We start from the raw sequence: 19,242 nt of genomic DNA on the forward strand, positions 1-19,242 counted from the left end.
TGAAATAAAGACTCTCAAGACAGTGGACACCAGGCAAGAAAGGATGGTAACAGCCAAAAGACAGGAAGCAATGAGATGAGCCCCGTGCTTGCCCCAGCTTGTAGCCTAAGGGGAGCTTCCAGGCCGTGGTGCATGGAGGGGAAACCAGGCAGAGCCGAACAGTCTCCTTGGCTTGAGGATACGGGGCTGGGAGTCCAAGGAGACCAAGGTGTGCAGAGTTTTCGGGGCAGGGTACTGGAGAGAAGAGAGCCGCATAGAGAGAGAAGGCTCGAGATTTGCAGAGGTGCTTAATCTTTAGCTGAGTTTCAATCAGAGGAACTGTTGGCATTGGGAAAGAATCCTTTGCAAAGATTAGCAGGAACAGGCCTTAGAGTTCAGACAGGAGCAGAAAGAGTTCCTGTTCCCACCAGCCAGAATAGCATTGCATAGAGTACTAAGAAGATGAGAAAATGGAACAAAGAACATACGAAATAAATAGAAAACAAGAAGCAAAATGGCAGACTTAAATTCCACCGTGTCATTAATCACATTAAATATAAATGATATAAACGTCTTTTTAAATTAAAGGGCATATATAGGCACCCTTCCAGTTAAAAGGCAGAGATGGTCAGATTGGACAATACATTATGACCTAGCTGTATTCTGTCTTCAAGAAACCCACTTTAAATATAAAGACACACAAATAAATAAGTTAAGAGTAAAAAGAGGGAAATAAATATACCATGCCAGCCCCAATTTTGAAAAAAGCTGAGTAGCTATATTAATATCAAATAAAGTCGATTTCAGAGCAGAGAATATTACCAGAGATAAAAAGGTCATTTCATAAAGATGAAGAGCTCAATAAATTAGGAGGACACAGCGATCCTAAACAGTTATGCATCTAAAAAGAGAGCTTTGAAATATATGAAGCAGATTCCAACAGCAATGCAGGCAGAAATGGCTGTACCGACATTATAGCTGGATGTTTCAGCAGTCCTTTCAATAACTGATAAAACAAGCGGACAGAAAATCACTAAGGTTGTAGAAGAACTTAAACAACGCTATCTATCAGCTTGACTTAATTGATATTTATAAAAACTCTATCCAACAGCAGCGTAGGGGAGGGAGAACCCCCTTTGACCCTCTTAGGTTCTGTGACTGGCCTAAGAATTAAACTGACATGAGGAAGACTAACAGGAGAAACGCATACAGATTTATTTAATAGTTTTACGTGTGGATGGGAGTCTTCAGGAGGGAAATGGAGACCTGGAAAGCTGTTAGGCCCCAAAGCTTATATACCTTTTTACACAAAGGACAGTAATTTGTGTGAAAGGGACAAGGCAGAGGGGCTTGGGCGAGGGGCAGTAAATTGTGAGACAGGGACTAGAAAAAGGTACAAGGAAGCTAATGGACGATTAAGGTTATTTTAGTCTGTTTGTTTGTACGGGTGCATTTTATCATCAACTCGCAGTCTCTGGTGATAAGAATAGTCTTCGCTTCCTGGTGCAGGGCGGGTACCTTTCTCCTGGGAAATTTTATGCCTGCTTTTATGTAAAAGGGGGAAGGTCACAGAGCCCTTCTCATCTGCTGTGTCTCAAGTGCCTTCAGCTCAAAATAATCAATATGCCAGAGCAGCGTATTTTGGGATGGCAGTTCTGAACACTCGCAACAGCAAAATATACATTTTTCGAGGATAGACCATATTCCAGGCCAGAAATTTGATGCATTTTAAAAGATGCAATTCATACAAAGTATCATCTCTAATTACAGTGGAGTTAAATTAGAATTTTTTTACAGAAAGATATCTGGAAAACTCAAATATTTGCAAACTAAGTAACACATTTCTGAATAATCCAGGGGTCAAAGAAGAAATCAGAAGAGAAATTAGAAAGTATTTTTGAGCTGAATGAAAATGAAAATAAAACATATCAACATTTGACATTCTAAGCAGAGCTCAGATGGATGTTTATAGTAATAAATGCTTATAATCAGAAAAGAAGACATGCCTTAAACCAATAATTAAAAATTCCCCATCAAGAAATCAGAGAAAGATCAGAATAAACCCAAATCAAGCTGAAAGAAGGAAAGAGTGGGGAAAAATCAATGAAACTAAAAATTCATTCTCTGAAAAGATCATTTAAATTAAACTTTTCTCAAGGCTGGCAAAGATAAAAAGAGAGGAGATACAGACGGCCAGCATCAGGAATGATATTCCTGAAAGAGGGGACGTCACTACACAACTCACACATTAAGAAATAAAAAGGAAATACCACAAAAATCTTTACACCCATAAATTTGATAACCTAGACGAGTGGACCAATTCCTTCAAAAACTCCAAACTTAATAACCGAAAACTTCCCCAACTTCAGAAAGGAAACAGTCACCCAAGTCCAGGTAGCACAGAGTTCCTCAAAGGATCAACCCAAAGAGGAACACACAGAGGCACATAGTAATCAAACTGACAAAAATTAAGGATAAGGAGAAAATATTAAAATTAGCAAGAGAAAAGCAACAAATAACATACAAGGGAACTCCCATAAGATTATCACCTGATTTTTCAGCATAAACTCTACAGGCCAGAAGGGAGTGGCAAGATATATTTCAAATGATGAAAGGGAAAAACTTACAACCAAGAATAATCTATCCAGCAAGGCTCTCGTTCAGACTTGATGGAGAAATCAAAAGCTTCACAGATAAAGAAAAGCTAAAAGAATCCAGCATCACCAAACCAGCTTCACAACAAGTGTTAAAGGACCTTCTCTAGTCATCAAACCATAAGAAAAGAGAACAAAAAGAAGAAAGAGAAGGGGGAAAAAAGACCTACAAAAGATTGCTTTGGCAGTTCAGGAGCTTTTATAGTTCCATATAGGTTTTGGAATTGTTTGTTCTTGTTCTGTGAAAAGTGTTGTGAGTATTTTGACAGAGGTTGCACTGGATCTGTACATTGCTTTGGGAAGTACAGCCATTTTGATAATGTTGATTCTTCCAATCCAAGAGCACAAGATCGCTTTCCATTTCTTTGTATCATCTTCAGTTTCCTTCATCAGGGTTTTACAGTTTTCAGAGTATAGGTAACCTCCTTGGTTAACTTTATTCCTAGGTATTTTGTTGTTTTTTATGCAATGGAAATGTTTATGCCAGTTATAAAATTTTGGTTTTTTTGAAGTGAAAAAAAAAAAGTGAATGAAGAGCCGCAAATGGTAAAATATCCTTCTTTCCTGTGTGAGTTGTACTCCATCACATATATATGCTGCATCTTTTTTATTCACTCATCTATTAATGTGCACTTAGGATGCTTCCATATCTTGGCAATTATAAATAATGTTGCTGTTAATAGTGCGGTGTAAGTATCTTTTTGAATTAATTCTTATTTTGTGGTTGGCTTTATTCCTTTGATAACTATGTGCATTTAAAAAGCTAAAGCTCTAAATGTTCTTAGAAACAATGAACAGTACATATATGTAAATTTTTAAAATACGTGCAATATATTGTGTATATGTATTTACATGCAATATATCATATATGTGCGGGCAAATTGTAACAATTCTACCTAATAAAACTGAAAAATGAAAAAAAAACGGATCCCGATACCTGGGTATTTCCAAGGAAGTGGTGCAATCAGGACCACCTTCCATGCGAGGCTGTGGTCTGAGGGTTCACGGATTCCAGCCAGAATCTTGGTCCCCAGTTTCTCAACAAAAGTCGAACACCAAGAAAACATCAGGCTAAGGAAGTGCTCTAATGTGAAAAATTATTGCACAAACACCCAACCAGCAAGCACCTAGGAGGAAACAGAGACAATTCAGGAAAAAGAAAACTTTAAAAAGAACAATCATTAATAATCTCAGAGAAGTAAGAGAGCACAATACATTCATTAAGTGAGCACAGAACAGGATGCTACTGAAAAAAAAAGGAACACTCAGAACAAAAAGGAACGCTTGGAAATTTAAAAGCATGACAGAAGACATGACAAACTCAGTGTAGTGTTTGAGAGATAAAATTAAGAAATCTCCCATAAAGTAGAGCAAAAGGGGATGGAACACAGGAGAGAAAAGATAAGAAAATGCAAGGACTACTTGAAGCAGTCCAACATCCAAATAATGGAAGTTCTAGAGACAGAGCACAGAGAAAAAGAAGGGTGCGCATAAGGAAAGAAACGGTTCCAAAAATTCCCCCAGAACTGAAGCTACAAATGAAAACAGACCCACATCATGGCTCTTTTTTCATTCATTCATCCATCCATCCATCCAGAGATGCTGTGTCCTCACATAGTCTTTCCTCTGCATGCACGGGGAGAGATTGCTGGTCTCTCTTCCTCTTAGGAAGAGACATCAGTCCTATCAGATTAGGGCCCCATCCTTATATGACCTCATTCTACCTTAATTACCTCCTTAAAGGCCCCATCTCTGATACAGTCACATTAAGCAGGGAGTGAAACGGTTGAAGCCGGCATTGATTTTCAAACTTAAGCAGGCATCAGTATCACCTGGAGAATTTGTGAAAACACGGATTGCTGGTTCCCACCCCCGGGGGTTTTGATTTGGGAGGTGTGACTCAGTGGGGCTCCCAAATCCTGTATTGTTCCCGGTAAAGCTGATGCCACCGCTCCAGGAGCCGCACTTTGAGCACCACTGGGGTTAATGACTAATACCTCTTCACATTCGGAGTTCACTCTTCTGAATCCCTTTTTAACTCGGTCATTAATGTGCAGGATTTCCCCACAATTTTGTGAACCATTAAGCACGTAGGTGATGATTTTTAACAAGAATCAATAAAAGACTAAGGGCCATTGGTCCTGGGCTCTTCGGCTGCTTTTGCAATTATACAGCGCCTGTCTACTTTTTAAAAATAGCTTTATTGAAATGTAACTTATGTTATATAAAACCCATTCATTTAAAATGTACAATTAAATGATTGTTAGTATATTTACACAATATCAGCGATGCCATAATCTCATTTTAGAACATTCCCGTCTCATCAAAAGAAACCTCATGCCCACTTTCCTTTGCTCCGCATTCTTGCCCTCAGTCGTAGGCAGCCACTAATTTACTTTCTGTCTCTATAGATTTGCATTTCCTGGACAGTCCGTGTAGATGTGTTCTTGATGAGTTTGGCTTTTTTTTTTTTTACTGAGCATCTTTTTGAGATTTATTGCAGCATGTATCGGTATTTCATTTTCTTTTATTACCAAATAGTATTCCACTACACAGATATGCCGTATTTTGTTTATCCATTCAGCAGTTGAGAGACATTTGGTTTTTTCCCGCTTTTTGACTATTAAGAAGAATGCTGCTATGAACGCTCAGACGCAAGTCTGTGTAGACGTCCATTTCTCTTGGGAACATCCCTAGGAGTAGAATTGCTGGGTCACATGGTAACACCATGTTCCGCATTTTGAGGAGCTGCCAGACTGTTGGCCAAAGGGGCTGCACCAGTTTGCGTTCCCCCCTGCATTTGATGAGGGCTGCGATTTCTCCACGTCCAAGCCAGCAGTTGTTAGTATCTGTCTTTTGTATTGTAGCCATCCCAGTGGGTGTGCAGCCATATCTCATTGTGGTTATGATTTCTGTTTCCCTGAGAACTAATAATGTTGAGCATCGCTTCGTGTGCTTCCTGGTCCTTTGTATCTCTTCTTTGGAGAAAGAAGAGATCGCTTGCCTAGTTTTGATCTTGTTACTGTTGAGTTGTAGGAGTTTCTCAAATACTCTGGATACAAGTCCCTTGTCAGTTATGTGACTTTCAAAAGTTTTCTCCCATCCTGTGGGTTGTCTTTTTACTTTATTAATGGTACCATTTGTAGCATAGACGTTTTAGAAGGCCAGTTCATCTGTTTTTTTTTTCTCTTTAGTTGCTCGTGGTTTTGGTGTCATATCTAAGAAACCAAGATTATGAAGATTTTCTCCTCTGTCTTCTACTAAGAGCTTTATAGTTTTAGCTCTCATATTTGGATCTTAGATTCGTTTGAGTTAATTTTTGTCTGTAGTGTTAGGAAAAAGGGTCCAAATTCATCTTTGTCCATCATGTGTCACAATTTTCCCAGCATGGTTCATTAAAAGGCTGTTCTTTTCTCATTGAATTTTCTTGGCATCTTTGTGGAAAATCAATTGACTATAAGCATAGAGATTTATTTTGGGGTATCTCAATTCCACCTTCCCATTAATTAGTTATAAGCTTAGTTTTCTGACAAAAAAAAATCCCTAGTGACCTGTGTAATGGTTTAATACAACTTTTGTCATTTCCTGGTATGTACTTGGATCTGGGGATGATGGAGTATCTTGGGATGTGGTCCTGAGGCCCTGTCTAGAACAGATTTGTGCTGAGGATTCTGGATATAGCCACTGGAAAATAGTAGGGGAGTTTCTCAGAGGTCTGGGTATATAGGTAGCCTGGAAAACATTGGGCAAATGCTTGACCGAAGGTTCACTTCATTCCATCCCCCTTCTGTTTTTCCAAGTTTGCTTTTGGCACATCTGGTTCCCAGGAAGACCTCTAAGGCATGCTGGGAGGAGAGCGAACCCAGTGTGGCTATTTCAGTGGATTTCCAGCCCCCAGGCCCTCTAGGGTCCCTCTACTCAGCAGTCAGCAGAGACTGGCAACTAGTGATAAAGACTGGCATTTCTTAATGCTCAGAAGACCGAAGATCCATGGGTGCGGGCCCCCCCCATTCTCAGTTCCCAACTGCTACCCCTCCCATATAACGCATTTTTTCCTACAAGGTGCCTTTTGTGAACTTCCTACCTGAATTTCCATATGGAGGGGGCCTGGAGTGACTGGTATCACCTCCACCTTTCCTTCCAAGACCTCAGAGCTATGGGGCAAGACCCTGCACGGTCCACACCTGTGTGGCAGGAGGGAGAGGGTGCACCGTGAGCTGCTCTGGGAGGCAGCAGGAGCTTCGCTTGCAGACAGGGGCAAAGCCATCTGAAGTACCAAGTGGAGACCTATGTTATGAAAGAAAATTATGCTGCCAGCCTTGAAACAGTGACCCTGGATGACATCCGTTTTTATGAAGCCTGTGTTTTGATCCACTTCAAAGGACTCACTGGAGTTAGTCTTGTACGTTTCCTAATCCGTCAGCCAGCGGGGCTTGTGGAATAATATTTCATCATGAGAACAGACTTATCAGCAAGAGGGTAAGAAGAATCAAAGACGCAGGAGATTTATGACCCTCTAAGTCAAGCAGAGCAGTTTGCCGTCATAACCTTAACCTTTATGTTGTGGGAGTCTCGGCCTGAGCCTCGACTGTGGCCACCCGAGGACTTCACCCCGATGGGGGGCCTACCCACATGGGACGTGTCATGAGGGAAGGGGGCATCCTCGTGGGGAGTTCAGACACAGCGAACGACAGTCCATTTCCCGTGTGTTCCCCTTTCCCTGCACTTCCCCCTTTCTCCCCTTTGGTTTTCTTTCTCTTCTCATCTCCCTTCTTCATCCCCTCTGTGGGTGACTTGATTTGTTTCTAGAATTCTTAGTACTAGGAGCCGTAACAAAAAGTTTGAAAAAAGTTTTTGTACAATTCTCTGGGAGCCATTAATAAACCAAGACATTTCCACCTTGACTTACAGCCGAAGTCAAGCATTAGCATTTCTAGCACATCCTCAGCTCTGGCTGTAAGCCCTCAGAGATCCTCACAGCACAAGGGGGCTGGGATGATGTGTATGAACTGAGGATGCTGTGGGATGTGCGTCCAGGTGCTGCCGAGCAGAGCATTTAATAGATTGGGAAGCAGACTCAGGGAAGGTTACTGGCTTAATCAGTTTCCAGGAGATGTCATGATAGAAACAAGGTATGGAACGCTGGAAATAAGAAGAACAAATGGAAAGGCACTCAGCAAATTGGAGAAAACTGAAACTCAAGCTTGCAGAGGGAAAGGCTAAATGTAACACAGAGTTGCCTGTCTGAACTCCAGAAAGCCACAGGTATCTCTGAAAGTGGAGGATACAACTTGGGTTCAAAATAGAAGGACTGGTGGAAAATCTGTAAGAAGTTGAATCTCCATGTCCTCTCCCACACGCTGCAATTGTGGTGACGCTGTCCACCTTAGCAGAACGTGGCAGGACTCCTCTTTGGAAAGCTTCATCTCAAGGGAATCTGGACTCAGAGTCACCGGGCCAGGGTACTGCAGTGAAACCAGGGGTGTTAAGTACAAATGAACACACTGAAGTCCACCCGCCACTTAGAATAACTCACAGCCAGAGTTATACACTTACGTACAATTACTGATGGGTGTAGAAAACAAGCAAATGGAGCAGTGAGACAACCATGAGTCACCCCAAGGTAAAGAAAATGTTGCATAAGATAGAAATTGTTTCCACAGTCCAGTGCTCAGCCATGAATAGTGTTTGTATAGGTACTCAATATTGGTTTAATCCAAAATTAGAACAATGTTGGGATGATGAGGGAAGATTTATAAGAAAGTTAAAATCTTCATCTTCCACATTAGGAAGTCAGAAGTTAATACTTAAAATTAGACAATCAAGAAATAGCTTGATGTTTGACTGAACTTCAGTCCTCATGCTCCAGGCGGATTGAGGAATGCCTCCAGCAGAAAAGCTGGTTAAATGTGAATCTCACAGAGTTTACTTCCATTCTTCCAAGGCTTATGTCCCCCTAATTTCTGCCTGATTTTGGTTATTCTCTGAGGACATTACAGTTATAGTAATTATGTCCATAGTTTATTGTTATCATCAGCAGGTGGGTTTCATCTGATACAGGCTGTCCTGCCAGTATCAGAGATAATGATAAATACGGTAGTCATGTCTACTATCATTACGTCTATTCCGTATTACACTAGAGATCCTAACAAGTGCAATAAAACAAGAAAAAAGAGAAGATGTATGAATTGGAAGGAAGAAACAGGACTTGAGTTATTTGCAGATGATTTGAAATTCCAAAATAATCTATAGAAAAAAACTTCAATTACAGTAAGAGTTAGGAAGGATGCTAGATGTTAGAGCAATGTTAAAAAAAAAGTGTTGCTTTCCATACATCAGTTCTTGGTCTCTAAAACTATACTTTAAGAACAATAAAGATTTGTCTCAGCTTTGGAGCAACTTTATTCCTAATTCTTGTTCACATTTATCTGCTTTCTTGAAGCAATCTGAGTGTTGTTCTCTGTTATTTGCTACCAGAAGAGCTTTGGCAAAAGAGAGGAGATTCCTCTGAGATCAGATGTAGAGAAGATAGACACTCTTGTCCCTTGCGCACGGGGTGTGGTGTGGGCCTGTTGGACCAGTGAAGAAACTAAACCAGAACGAGCTGTTTGGAGGCAAAAGCTGTAACTTGTTCACCGCTGTATCCCCAGCAGCTGTCACGCTGGGCCTGATGCTGAGTAGCTCTTCGTCAGTGTTTCCTGGTGGAACATGGTCGCTGTTGCCAAGTGTCTGAAGCACGCAGGAGGAGCTGACTCAGTGTGCAGAGGAGGTCAGTGCCCTCTGAAGACGGAGTGGTCAGAGTTGGAGGACCTTGAGCTCCTGCCCACAAGGATTCAGGCAGTGGCTGAATGAACACCAGGTGGTTTAAAGAGGGCATTCAGACAATAGCTAGGCGTTTGGACTTTGACCTTCAGGGTGGGAAATGGAAGAAAACTGAATAGTGATGTGGTAGCCAGCCTCCGAGATGGCCCTCAATGATTCTTGCCTCGTGACTTTGTGGCCTTGTGTAGGTCCCTCCCGTGCTGAATTGGGGCTGGCTCTGTGACCAACAGAATATGGTGGAAGCCATGGTAGGTGGCTAGTAAGATCAGGTCATAGAAGGCGTTGCAGCTTTCAGCTGGGTCTCCTGTACCATTCACTCTGGGGAGAGCCAGCCCTCATGCGGTAAGGACACTCAGAAAGCCCTGAGGAAGGGCCATGAGGAGGCGAATAATCTTGCCAGCATCAGCTTGCTGGCCGTAGGAGTGGGCCCCCCGGAGGCAGACCCTCAGCCCCAGTCAGACTTTCAGATGATTCTGACCCTGCAAGAGACCCTGAACCAAAATGGCCCACTGAGTCGCTCCTGTATTCCTGCGCGTGGAAACTTAGAGAGAGAATACATTACTATTATTGTTCTAAGCCACTTGGTTTTTGGGGGTGATTTGTTACACATAACCTTTGAGATTTGGGATGATGGACTCTCACTTCAGTTCTCTTTAGCCCTGAGGATCTATGCTGTTTTTACATTTTACCACCTCCCTTCGGGTTGCCCTTGACATGGCACCAGAGACAAGTGTTCTGGGTGGCGTCCGGGTCCAGCGAATTCTGACGGTGGGGAGGTTGTGTGGAGCTGCAGTCCTGGCATGTGACTGAAAATACTTCTCTTGTCAAGGATTTCCTGGAGGACAAGGATCACTGCCCAGGTTTATATTACTAATGGCTCAGTGCCTGACACAGTGTAGGTGCCCTTTAAATGGTCTTTGAATAATGAACAAATAAAGGTGAGTTTGTCAGAAGCAGATCCTCTGGCCCTCTGATGTCCCTTCATATTCTGATTTTTAGTCTTGCTGGCATAGTACTCAGCAGAGGGCAGTATAATGCATCCCTGAGATGCATGGAAATTCATCTGTTGAAACAGGGCATTTCCCCAAGTTCCATGGCTCTGTTATTTGGGGGATAATAGTTTCTTGCAGTAAGCCCTGTTTTCCTATAGGACCAGAAAACCACACCCACAAAACACAGCTGAACATTTCCGAAGCTAAGGTATCTAGTGGCTGTTGATACAGATACACAAATTGATTTACCTCGTCTTAGAAATAATACAGCGTCACCTACGTTAGCACGCGAAAAGTTTGAATACATAGAATTTATTTTCCTTCTGATTTCTAGTGGTAGCCAAAATATTTGAGGGTGGCCCCGAAAGCCCTGAAAGAGCCAGACAAGATGCAGCAAGAACTAGGAAAAGAAGAGTTAATCCAGAGTGTAAATGAGCCTTAAAAACATTATGCTAAATGAAAGAGGCCAATTACAAAGGACCACATATTGTGATTCCATTTCTGCGAAACGTCTAAGACAGGCAAATCTGTAGCGGGAAAGTCGATTAGTGGTTGCCTACGGCAGGAGAAAATGGGGCGATGGGGCTGACAGCTAAGGGGTGAGGAGTTTCTTTTGGGAGGTGATAAAAGTGCCCTAAAATTAGGTTGTGATGATGGAAAATTATGTGTATCTAATAAAAAGCATTGACTTGTATACTTTTCATGGGTGAATAGTGTGGTGTATGAATTATATCTCAAAGCTTTAAAAAAATCATGAATAATGTTCAGCTACATTTTTACATTCATCCTGTTATTCCCTTGATTTAGTCTCTGAAAATAAGTTGGTCACCAGTGATGGAAATCGTGATTTTCCAAGGACGGAACACACGATTGCCCGTGCACCCTGGATGGCACGTGCCAGCAGGGACCCATGTAGGGACATGACCGTTCCAGGGCTTTGCAGTCAGTTTTGTGATCATTGCCGTGGTGCTGTGAGGGCTCGCCCGTCGTCCCCATTCACGGATAATGAAAGAAAGAAGTCAGTGTTCTCGTTCCAATCACCAGTCCCACTACCGGAGCCATGGGGCGGCCACTAGAGGTTGGCACAGTGCCCTCCAGCCCTGCTGGCATTTGCTAGGGGTCTGCAAGAGCCTGCGGCTGTGGGGAACAGCAGCCCTGGGACAACACGGGTCACAAGGCTGTGCTTCCAAGTCTTCCCCAGCTTGCATCCAAGATCTGCCTTCTTCCAGTTTGCGTGACAGCCCCTGGAGTGCGGACCTCCAGGAACACTTGGAACCAACAGTCTCAGCGATTTGAGACAAAGCAAAATCCATCGTTAGAGGAAGCATCCCTGGCTGGGAATTCGGGGGCTTGGCTTCTGGTCCTGCCTCTGCTGTTTGAATTGACCGAGATCACTCTCTGAGTTCTCTCTGACCTTGGGTATGTCAGTAAATCGAATTTCATATGGGAATCAAGGCTTGGAACTGTCAGGTCATCCTCACTTCTAAATTCCATCAGCTGTTTATTGGTTTACACTCTTGGGAACGAACGTAGTTTAACTGTTGAATCCCAACAGTAAAGGTGCTGAATCTCCACCGGTCTCTTACCTGTTTGCTATCTCTGCTGTTAGCAGTTGTTGTAGTTTGAAAATCTGTGGTTACTCTGCCTACTGCCCAGCCTAGGTGCCTGATCCTTTGTGCCCTGGGGAGGGTACGGTTGGCGGGGATGACAGGGCCCTGGAGAAGCTGCCTTTGACCACTTGAGCTCTTGCTTGGCCCCCGTGGTTTGCCCCATATCTTAGTTCAAAGGGAAAATTCTGCCCATTGTGTGCTGTTTGCAGGAAGGGACTGTAGCTTAGAGCATCTGGGATGACGTACTGCTTGAAAAAGCATCCCGTGTTTTCTACTTGCACAAAAATGATGCTTGGTGTTCTTTCAGGGTCTTTGGTCACTCAGTGAGGGGAAAACAATGCAGTTGTCTGCAGTGACCTTCCTTTCTGCCCCGCCGGCTCCTATTATCCCACTCCCTCCCCACTGCAGCCAGCTCTGCACGGAGCAGGGTTCCCTCAGCCAGCCTGAAGACCCAGTGCGGAGCCTTACTGAATGAGACAAGGTGGAAGCAACTCTTGCCAGGCTGCCGAGCTGTGATTCGGCATATGTAACGCATTCCTCGTGCAGAGTGGGGCCGATGCAAGAAAGTAGAAGGAAAAGCTTATTACCCAGAGTCTCACCACCCAGAAGCCACAACAGTCAATCGTTTCCAATTTTTGAGCGTTATTTTAAGCACTCGGCACTCTGCTGTGTAATTGCAAACGTTACGTAATGTAGTTTTCACAACAACTCTCTGAAGTCCGTGCTCTTGTTTCCCTCCGCAAAGACGAAAACAGAGGCTTGGAGACGTTAGACAACATGCCCCCGGCAGCACAGCCGGTAAGCGGCGGAGCTGAGATGAAAATCCAAGCCTGGCCCACTCCAGGGTCCTCGTTGTATGTAATCTAATTTCCTAACGTTTTGTCGTGTTCTCTGCCAGGCTTCCTGTCTTATCCCTGCGTAACTGTGATCATATTGTGTTTTCTGGAGGTCTTCTACGCACCAGACCCCCAGCCCTTGGGGGTCCTTAGGTGATGGATCTCTGCAGAAATTCGCACTGTAGATAAAGCATTTCTGCAGGATTCTAGGGCACTCTACCAGCGTGGCGGGTCTTTTTCTATCTGGCAGGGAGAAGACCGTCTCTTTTTTTAAGTCTTTCTTCAGTCCCTAATCTCTTGAAGCTTTATTTGCAATTCATTTGTCTAAAAAACAAAGACCCAAGAGGGTTATCTGTATCTGAGCCGATCTCCACGGGGCTGTCCAGAGAGCCGGGTAGGAGCCAGGAGATCTGGCCACGTGTGGGCTCCCTGATACCTGAGGCGTACACCGGGACGACAGAGGCATTGGGGTACATGTCCCAGCAGCCCTGGAACCGGGGAGCACTGGGGAAGGGTCTGCATGGGGTCCCTGCGGGGAATATAGCCGGACTCTCCCACGAGGTAGCAATACATGCAAATGCCCCTGCCCGGGCAGTTTGAGGCTGTGACGTGGACCCGTCCCCTGGATAGGGCAGCTCCCCTCCCATCCTCACTGAGTCCTGGAGCACACTGTCGCCACACCCCACCCCCTGTCTTTTTGTTCCTTCCAGTTTTCAGGAACATCAAATAAAGGCTCTTTCAAGAGGCTCCCTTGAGGCAAACAGCCAAGAAGCAGCATTTCGTTCTGCCGTTCCAGCAGGTGAGCCAGGTCGATGGGATTCAGCCACTTTAATAGAGAGAGGCTCTTCCTTGAGATTAGGCTGTCCTGGGCCTGATCCCTCAACTTCAGAGGACATCGGGCTTAAGCTGTGGGAAAAACGGTATAAAGAAAATGTGACTTAAAAAAAAAATAAAAAGCTCCAAACTCTGCTTTCTGACTTCTGCCAAGACTGCTAACAGATAAGATTGTGTCAGAAATCGAAGCCTCAGGAGGGCTGGGAGCACAGGTGCTCAGCAAGTGTGTCTTGAATTGAAGTTAGAGAAGCTCGAATGATTTGTTCTGGTAAACGGGGAGTGATTTTTCCTTTTTTGTGCGTGTTTCCAAAGAGGAGACGCCCTCTGGTCTGTGTCCCGGAGGAGGAGGGTTGGGGTGAAAACCTCCACACCCGTTCCCGCCGCTTCCTTGGCTCCTCCCACGGGCAGCGGTGGCTGGTGTGCTCTCAGGACCCCTCAGTCCTTGATCCACATCTCTGGGGGGTCGAGTCACTGTGCTTCAGAAGCAGAAAGTATTCCACCGCATCCACCCAGACCGCCTGCCTCCTGGGCGGGTAAAAGTCCACGGCGTCTCCTCGGCTTCTGAGTAAGCACCCGGGTCAGCGCAGGGGCCAGTTTTGAGAAGTAACTGCGTGTGTGAGGCCAGCCTGTGATCCTCCATGAGGCGGGCAGGGAAGAGGGACCCACTGGGAATGTGGCCCAAGGCACGGGTGCTCACAATTTAGCACCGAGCCCTGTTCTTTGGAGTCATGGGTACCACCTGGCCCATTAATAATGATGATCCTCTGGTAGCCATCTGCCCCTCCCCTGCCCCATTGTGTGTGTGTGCTGTTATCACCTGGAATCCTGGAGAAAAGGGGGAGTGAGACTTGGACCCTCTAACCTCCAGCAGCTTCCAGAGTACTCGACCTTGAACTCATGCTCCAGCTGCCCTCCCTGCTGGTCTTACTTTCTCATCCCCCGTGGTGGGGGGTGGGGGTGTGGTTTCTTCCCTAAAGTCAACGTCCAGAAGCAGCTTCTCCGTCTTTGTCGTATGTGTCAAACCTTTACAACCTCCTACTCGGATCTTTATCCTGTGCCCACTCATCTTTTCTTCCTTTCATAATATTCTCCCCAACTCGTCTATCCCTGCAGATCTTTATCCATCCCTGACCCACATCAGAAAGCAAATAGAGACACATCTGCGTCTATGAAGATCGTGTTTGCGTGTGGTGCATGCATGACGCAGAGTGTACACCTGTGCGCTGCGCTCCTGGGAATATCCGGGCCACTGTCGTGCCTTTTATAGAAGCAAAAACAAACTTGCCCCAGATGCATTTCCTAACTTTGTAATTAAAGTAGCCATTAAAATAATTAAATATGGTGTTCTTATAAGGAAGTCTACTAGCATAGTACAGTAGTAGGCAGTCAATGAATATTTGTTGAATGAAGGAAGACTATGAAGGAAAAATAAATGGTGGTAATAAAAGTTTAAAAACATTAAATTTTATTTTTTACTCACTATATGCAGTGAAATGACAGCATAAATGCATCTTACTGTGTGGTAAAAAAAGGATATGATTTAGAGATTTACATATATTTTTACCATCGTTCCTTTGTTGAGAATTTCATTTGCATTGTTATTATATCTATATCTGGTCTACTAACAGCTCACTCTCAAATTGCACAGAATGACCATAAGTCAGTCTAGCTTGTGCACAAGGTGTTTGTAGACGGCACCACTTAAACTTTCTTCAGTTCCTTATTTTTAATGAGATTTATTGATAGATTTTGTAATGTTTTATTTAAAATAGTGAACAATTTCAAAATAAATTCTGTGATGATTCATGATCACAACTATTAATGGTGACATAGGTAAGAGAAGCCATGGGTTATTTGCCTGTCTTGCAGGCCAGGTATGAATCACCCCTTTCTCTCTTGCTCATGAAAGTATAGGACTTTCGCTTTGATCAAGGTGGAGTAACAGGGACCAGATTTACTAACCAGCCTTAAATGACCAACCAACCAACTATCTAACTCAAGGGAGCATATATATGCGCGCACACACACATCCATATATAAATGTATATATATAATTGTATGGATATATATATAATTATATATCTATAGACATAACATTTTCAAGACAGTGGACATCAGCCAAAAGTGACAGTTATCCCTAAGAGATGAAAAGAATGAGGTGGGCCCTGTAACTACCTGGATGCTCCTTGGAGAGAGTATTCAGGCAGCACTGCAGGGAGGGGGAAGCCAGGCAGAGCTGGCAGACTCGCTGTGTTGAGAAGAGATAGCTGACAGTTTGGGGCAATGAAAGTGGCTCGAATTCAGAGGACTTCTGAGATCTGCAGAGGACAGCCCCCAAGAATTCAGCTGAGTGCTAACTGGTGCATGGGTGTGAGAAAACTACCCAAAGTTGGTAAAAGAACCATCTGAAAGGATTAGAGGTTACAGTGCTTGATAGTCACAGATGCTGGGGATAAAGCTTACTCCCACCAGCCAGAACAGAAAACTGCGTGATTCATGAGCTACTTGGTAGAGCACGCAAAATGTCTTTCCTCAGTACAATAATTAGCTCTAATCAGTGCTCTGGGCCCACCCAGGAAATCTTAAAATCAAGACCCAACTAGATAAAACTATTACCAAATAGCCATGTTTCAGGAAAAAAAAACCCTCAAGAATATTTATAAGAATTTAAAAATAGGCATCATCCAACAAGGTAAAATTCAGTGTCTAGTATCCAGTAAAAATTTACCAGGCGTGTGAAGGATGAGAAGAAAAATCAATATCAAAACCAATGCAGAACTGACAAATATGTTAGAATTAGCAGATTGGACATTGAATTAATTGTATTCAAATTAATACCAAACATATTGATGGTATTCAGTATGTTTAAAAAGTTAAGTAGAGACATGGGAGATACAATAAAAAAGCAATCAAACTTCTAGAAATAAAACTGACAGTGTCTGAGGTGAAGAATATACTGGATGAGATTAATGGCCAGTTAGACATTTCAAGATAAAAGTGTTTTTCTAGTGACTTGAAGATATAACAATAAAAATTATCCAAAATGAACCACAGAGAGAAGAGAGGAAAATAGGGAACAGAGCATCAGTGAACTGTTGGGAGCTGAAGCAATCTAATAAATGTGTAACTGGAGACCAAGAAGCAGCGACTCCTTCATGAAGTGGAAAAATATTTGAAGAAGTAATGGCTGAAAATTTCTAAATTTAATAAAAATTACAAACTCACAGATACAAGAAGCTCAATAAGCCCAAAGCACAAGAAACACAGAAAAAAATTTACACCAAGATGTATCATAAACTGCTTAAGCCAGTGATAAAGAGAAAACCTTAAAATCGGGCAGAGTGAGAAAGATATGTGACATATAAAAGAACAAGATAAAGACAACAATGGATTTCTTCTTAGGAACAAGGTAGTTGAGAGGCTAGTTGAACAGCATCTCTAAAATACAAAAGAGCAAAAAACAAACCAAAAATTACCTTTCACACTAGAAGCAAAATACCTTTCAAAAATGAAAGCGGGAGAGTTCTTTGATATAGAAAATTGAAACAATCACCAGCAGACTCCAAATTTGTGAAATGTCTAAGGAATTCCTTCAGGCAGAAGAAAAATTATACTGAAAGGCGACGTGAGTTTACACAAAGAAATGGAGAACACCAGAAGTGGTAACTACTTATATATGCAATACTGTTCTGTACTATTTAAATCAATCAAGAATGTATTGACTTTAAACAAAAATATGAATAATGGAATGTTGGCTTTACATGTGGAAAAGTAAAGTATGTGGCAACAGTAGCAGATAGGCTGGGAGTGGGGGCTTAGAATACAACTGTAACACTCCTACATTGCATATGAAGTGATCTAATGGCACTTAAAGGCAGACTGTCATAAGTTAAAGGTATGTTTTATAAACCATGAAGCCACCACTAAAACAGCAAAACAAAGCCAACAAAGTGGGTAAAATGGAATCATAAAAAAATTCACTTAATCCACAAGAAGATAGAAAAAGAGGGAAAAGTAACTAATGAACAAATGGAACAAATAGAAAACAAATACCAAGATGATAGACTCAAGCCTAATCATATTAGTAGTCATATTAAATGTAAATGATCTAAACACCCCAGTAAGAAGGCAGAGATTTTCAGTTTGGATAAAAAAGCAAGACCTAAGTATGTGCTGCCTAAAAGAAACACACTTAAATATAAAAATCCAAAGAGATTAAATGTAAATGATGCTAACACTGATCAAAATAAAGCTGGTGTGTTTATAGTAATATGAGAAAATGTTGATTCCAGAGCAAAGGGTATTCCCAGCAGTTTAAAAAATGTTGATTTTATAATAATAGATTGGGTTCATCCAGATGTCATTATAATTCTAAATGTTTATGCTTCTAATAACAAAGTTTCAAAATATCTGAAGCAAAAACAGATGAAACTGTACTGTAAATGAAAATGGATAGATCCACAATTATAATCAAAGGTTTCAATACTTCTATATCAATATTTGAGAAAACAGGTAAACAGAAAACCGATACTGATACAGAAGATTGAAACACTGCCAACCAAGTTGATCTGTATGACACTTCTAAAACATATGTCTCAAATAAATTTCAGAGAATCCATGTAATAGAAATGTGTTCTATGACCACACTGGAATTGAATTAGAAATTAGGTTAAATTCTAAGTGCCAGAAAGATCTTCTGAAAATCTCCAACTATTTGGAAAACAAATAACACTTTTAAGTAAACCATAGGTCAGAGAAGGAATAAAAAATGAAATTAGCATTTGAATGGAATGAAAATCAAATTCAACGTATCAAAATTTGTTTGATGCTACTCAGGCAGTACTTAGAGGGACATACACAACACCTATGTTAGAGAGGAAGAAAGGTCTTCAATCAGGAACCCCAGCTTCCGCCTTAAGACTTTAGAAAACAAAGAGCAAAATACATCCAAGGCAAGTTAAAAGAAAAGGAAATGGTGATCAGAATGAAAAGTCAGTAAAATGGAAGACAGAAGACAGTACAGAATATCAATGAAATCAGAAGTTGGTTTTTTTTAATAAGATCAACAAAGTTGACAGACATCTAGCCAGACCAGTCAGGAGAAAAAGAAAGAAGACATACGTACATTGTCAGTATCATGAATGAGAGAGGTAACATCGTTAGAGATTCTACAGACAGGAAGTGGATAACAGGAAGTATTATGAACTACTTTTTTTGCCTACAAGTTTGACAATATAGATATAAGACAAATTTGTTGGATGATGAACTATCCAAGCCCACTGAAGCAGACATAGGTAACCTGAAAAACCCTATGTCTAGTGAAGAAATTGAGTCTGTAGATTAAAACATTCCCACAAAGTAATTTCCAGGTCTAAACATCCTCATTGGTGAAATGTACTAAACATTTAATGAAGAAATAATACCAATTCATACAAATTCATCTGGACAATTGAAAGGGAGGGACTATGTTCCAGCCAATTACCCTGATATCAAAACAAGACAAAGACATTGTTAA

General features: G+C 42.2%; 2 protein-coding genes across 6 annotated transcripts in view; both read left to right on the top strand.

The window, feature by feature from the left end:
• Positions 1-19,242, top strand: part of LOC102537787 (S-adenosyl-L-methionine-dependent tRNA 4-demethylwyosine synthase TYW1) — a 195,572-nt gene that overhangs the window by 149,624 nt on the left and 26,706 nt on the right. The window lies entirely within an intron of this gene.
• CALN1 (calneuron 1) overlaps positions 1-19,242 on the top strand; it is a 435,337-nt gene that overhangs the window by 39,897 nt on the left and 376,198 nt on the right. For 2 of the 5 annotated variants that reach the window (XM_072943071.1, XM_072943072.1), the window contains exon 1: positions 13,631-13,692. The exons of the other annotated variants lie outside the window; for them this stretch is intronic. The gene's annotated coding sequence lies outside the window, so the exon portion shown is untranslated. Of the gene's footprint in view, positions 1-13,630; positions 13,693-19,242 lie in introns of those variants that run through there. 5 annotated transcript variants of the gene reach the window in all.

This window comes from Vicugna pacos, chromosome 18, assembly GCF_048564905.1.
Source record: "Vicugna pacos chromosome 18, VicPac4, whole genome shotgun sequence".
Lineage (NCBI taxonomy): Eukaryota > Metazoa > Chordata > Mammalia > Artiodactyla > Camelidae > Vicugna > Vicugna pacos.